At 32.0% G+C, this 5,030-nt stretch overlaps 1 long non-coding RNA gene across 1 annotated transcript; it reads right to left on the bottom strand.

The window, feature by feature from the left end:
• Nucleotides 1-258: 258 nt before the first annotated feature.
• Nucleotides 259-5,030, bottom strand: LOC135789158 (uncharacterized). Its single transcript, XR_010547497.2, has 4 exons — nt 4,974-5,030; nt 4,019-4,086; nt 3,498-3,635; nt 259-1,918 (listed from the first exon to the last, which is right to left on the bottom strand). It is a non-coding gene; the product is annotated as an uncharacterized lncRNA (long non-coding RNA).

The following is a 5,030-nucleotide window of genomic DNA, read 5'->3' as shown; positions in this document are numbered from 1 at the left end:
ATGATGTGATCTGAGCACATAATAATACTCATCCTCTCATTAAATCCGCAATCTTTGGCCAGCTCATTGAAACAAAAGCATTTCAGCTTTTCGAGTTATCGAAAAAGTAAAGATCAAAAATCTTTTGTGCTTTATGAAAACACATAAAATGACAAATGTATGATTAAATAATACATTATTTTGATAGAAAATATTCATTTAAAAGTGTCTGCTTTAATATTAGTTGAGGATGTTACACTGTAAAAAAAAAAACGTTTTTTTACAGGTAATATTCTGTATATTTTTACAGAATTTTCCAATTTTTTCATTAAACAGTAAAATGCTTTTGTTTTACAGATATTTTCTGTTATTTAAAGATTTACCATTAAAATGACAGTATTTCCTTGTAATTAACAATCACATCAAAATTATGTTTTTTAAAGGCAATTCATACTATTTTTACAGATCAAAAATGTATTTTCACAGACATTTGCCGTTAATTTTCACAAACATTTGCCGTTAATTTTCACAGACATTTGCCGTTAATTTTCAGACATTTGCCGTTAATTTCCACAGAAATTTGCCGTTAATTTCCACAGACATTTGCCGTTAATTTTTACAGACATTTGCCGTTAATATTCAGACATTTGCCGTTAATTTCCACAGACATTTGCCGTTAATTTTCACAGAAATTTGCCGTTAATTTCCAGACATTTGCCGTTAATTTCCACAGACATTTGCCGTTAATTTCCACAGACATTTGCCGTTAATTTTTACAGACATTTGCCGTTAATATTCAGACATTTGCCGTTAATTTCCACAGACATTTGCCGTTAATTTTCACAGAAATTTGCCGTTAATTTCCAGACATTTGCCGTTAATTTCCACAGACATTTGCCGTTAATTTCCACAGACATTTGCCGTTAATTTTTACAGACATTTGCCGTTAATTTTCAGACATTTGCCGTTAATTTCCACAGACATTTGCCGTTAATTTTCACAGAAATTTGCCGTTCATTTTTACAGATTAAAAAATTATTTTTACAGAAAATTTCTGTAAATGTTTTATTGATTATTTTTCTGTAGAAATGTAAGTAAAATTACATAAATCAGTAAATTTATAGTGTTTTAAATGTATCCCTCTTCAGCATTGAAACTTTTAGGGTTTTGCTCTTGCTGCAAAGTAAGACCACGTCCACTGTTAACTCACATTCCACCTCAATCTCTAACTGGTGAACATTGTTCAGCAATACTACAACATGACTTCATCAAATCCACTTCTTTGGTTTTGTGCTGCTTGTAGCTATACAACTTGACTAAGAAATGTTTTTGGAGCTGCAACTTGTGTCATGGTAGCCTACACTGTAAAAAAAAAATACTGTAATTTTTTTTAACTGCTGTAAATCATTTCATGTAATGTAAACTAAAACACTTAAAATAACAGAAAATCACAGATGTAGCCAAATGCATTTATTGTTCAATAGTCCAAAACTTTCCAATGCATTAAGATAATAAGTATTAGTTTCCAAAACTCTCCAATACAATGCAGATCACAAAATAAGGCTTTAGCCTTGGAAATACAACAACGAATACCACTAAGCACTGCAGCATTTAATTAACCACAAAGGAACACATTACTACATAGTGACCAAACTTCAGTCATAAATTTACAGTTTAAACAAACACACAAGAAATAGTTTTAACTGTGCCTACCTTTAAATTGCTTATCTATGAAGATAAACTTTTAAATTAAACACAAACTTGAAAATCTTGTCAGAGTCTCTTCTTCAATTCCATTGGAATTAACTGGCAAGCCATTTAAAGTCCATTAGTTTTCGTAGCAGTGTTCATACATTTGGGTTCATTCCATGCCTTTATTTGTCTCACATTCCAGCAGCAAATTTTTGATCCAGTTTCCGGACTGATGCCCACAACTTCTCTGTTAAAAAAAAACAACAACCAGAAGATCTTATTATAAAAAATCAGCATATACTAAAACAATAAAATAAAAATTTGCTAGAAAAAGATTTTAAAGTTTTAGTTCTGCCAAACATAAAAACTGTCCAGGGCAGTTCCTTTAATTCATACTGGGTTTATAACAATGCAGTATGGGTTGAAATTAGAAAATTATTCACAAATAGATGCACATTTACTGGTGAACTTGATGCACAGTACAAATGTATTTTACCATCCACGAACAAATGTCTTAAATTTGAATATATACAATTCAGAATTTAAATTAATGTGTATTGATTTATACAAATGGAGACATGTATGTGAATAAAAATGCAAAAAATGAGATGTGCATTTGTGGTTCAGGTGACACGCCTGCATTTATCCCGTTCTGTTTATTTGGATTTTGAGACTCATTTCCCCATGTAAAGCATTATATGAGCCAAATATAAACAACTATCGATGAATAAACCAAACAAATGCATTTCATTTTTGTGTCCGTAAAATTCAATATTCAAATGAATGTGCATAGATTTGTACAAACAGAGACATTTGTGAATTTCAGTGATTAAATTTTGTATCATTATATCACAATTTGTGCATGCAAAAATGCTGATGTGCATTTGTGAATCAGGTGATACATGTAAATTCACATGTTTGGTTCATTCAAATTTTGCTACTTTTGTTGCGTGGTTTGTATTTAACCAAACAGGATGAATGCATGTACATCGCCTAATTCACAAATGCACATTGATGTTTTTGCATACACAAATTGTAATAAACTAATAAAAAATATAATCACTGAAATTCACAAATATCCCAATTTGTGCATGCAAAAACAAAACCACTAATGTGCATTTGTGAACCAGGCAATGCATGTGCATTCATCCTGTTTGATGCACATAATTAAATTCCAACACAAAATGAAACGCATTTGTTTGGTTCATTCATTGATAGTTGTTTGTATTTGGCTCATAAAATGCTTTAAACGGCAAAATGGAAATCTCAAAATCCAAATGAACAGAACGGGATAAATGCAGGCGTGTCACCTGATCCACAAATGCACATCTCCTTTTTTGCATGGGCAAATTAGGATATATATAAATACATAACAAAAAAAATTAACATTTTTATTCACATACATGTCTCCATTTGTACAAATCAATACACATTCATTTAAATTCTGAATTTCATATATTTAAATCTTATGGCATTTGTTTGTGCATGGTAAAATACAGTTGTAACGTGCATCAAGTTCGCCGAGAAATGTCCATGTATTTGTTATTTTGACTAATTTCAACCCATAAAGCAGTGGTTGTAGTGTTATAGTTATTAGTATCTGCTCTAGAGTTTGCACTTTTATCATAAACCCTTTTGATGCGTGTTCAGCAGGCACTCATTTTGACAATACACATGATGCACATGGTTCACATGACGCAACAAACACATATTTTGAATTTGCTCCCCTGAAAAAAGAAGTCACTAACTAAAAAACTTAACCTAGAAGTCAAAAAAACTTGCAAGTATACAATAGATATTTGTTAAGAGTTTATGCTCTGAATTACCTCTGAATAAACTCAAGTGTGCATGCAGCTTGATTCTGATATGTGTCAGATATGCCCCAAATGCCTCTAAACATGGGCCCAGGACAACCTTCTCTTCAGATGACAACAACATCCATTTGCTTGAGGTCATCAATTCACCTATATAAATTAAACTTGGATTAATAATGGTTGTGACAGTATGGTTCATGGCATGCACTACAAAGAAGAGCTTAGTATTTCTGTCTTTTTTCCAGTCTAAATATATTAAAATTCTTAAATCAAGATGCAGAATATAAGATAAGAAAAATGACAAGAAATTTTGTCTAGCTTCAATCTAAATTAAGTGAATAAAAAATAATTTAAAATGATCTTTTTTGGATTATTCGACTATACGAAGAGTAAATTTACTTATTTACTTGAGCTCTTTATTGCAGTGTATGTACCTTGTGTAAACAACAACAAAAAAACAGATAACACTAGAAAAAAATTAATCATTACAAAAGAAAACAAAAAATAGTTTGTATTCATTGTATCCAAATTACCTTGGATGATCAGTGAGTGTAGATGAATCCGATAATCCTCATTCCATGTAAGCTGCAGTTGCTGCTACCTAAAAAAAATTAAACTATATTTCATATAAACAGGACATAAAAAAAAACTAAATATGGCAGCTTCAATTAGAAGGGACTAAGTATTCTTTTTCTTATTTTGGAAGTGAATGGGGCTCATTAAAGATTGGGTTACAAACATTCCTCAAAATATCTTCCTCCGTGTTTGAGATGTCATGAATATGAAGTGAAATGCATTTAACATACTATAATCTTGTATTACAAAATGAATTTAAGTAAAGCTGTACTCATCTTTCATACAAAGATGGGTTCAAATGTATTACAAGTGGTACCTAAATACATTTTTAAATTAGATTTTAGCATATTTCATATGTACTAAGGAACAAAAAATGTAGGCTATATTAAGTACAAAATTAGTACATGAAAATAGAGCACTTTGAGTAGATTATAGAATTGTACTTGTCATTGATCAAGGTACTTGACTTCATGAGGCGAGGCGCTGCAAGAAACGACATATGGATGACATCAGAGTAACGCGAGAGCGATTTGAAATCAGCCTCTTCCGCAACATTTCTCGCGGTACTCTGATGTCATCTTTGTCAGTTCTTGCGGCGCTGCGTAAAGTTGAGTACACAAAAAACCTCGAAGCAGGACAATTTATCTATTACTTCTCAGCCTGAGAAATACAAGGTTTGGCGTGTGAGCGTGTGAACTGACTGAAATGCGTGTGTATCACGGTGAATGCGTGAGACTTGACTTGAGAGCCCTGTCTTCCAGCATGCCATGTGCAACAAACTAACACGCGCATATTACATCAAATTATATGCTATAGACTCGCCCAATAAATTCAGCAAAGAAACTAACGCTAATACCCAACTCTGATGAACGTCTTGTGTTTGCAATGTGACAAAATAAAAATATTACTTACACGATTGAAGAATTATCAGATGCAACAACTTCTTTCCACTCCGTAGACACCTGTCTG

Source organism: Paramisgurnus dabryanus, chromosome 13, assembly GCF_030506205.2.
Source record: "Paramisgurnus dabryanus chromosome 13, PD_genome_1.1, whole genome shotgun sequence".
Classification (NCBI taxonomy): Eukaryota; Metazoa; Chordata; class Actinopteri; order Cypriniformes; family Cobitidae; genus Paramisgurnus; species Paramisgurnus dabryanus.
Note: the sequence above shows the minus strand (reverse complement) of the source record. Positions and strands in the feature narration are given on the sequence as shown.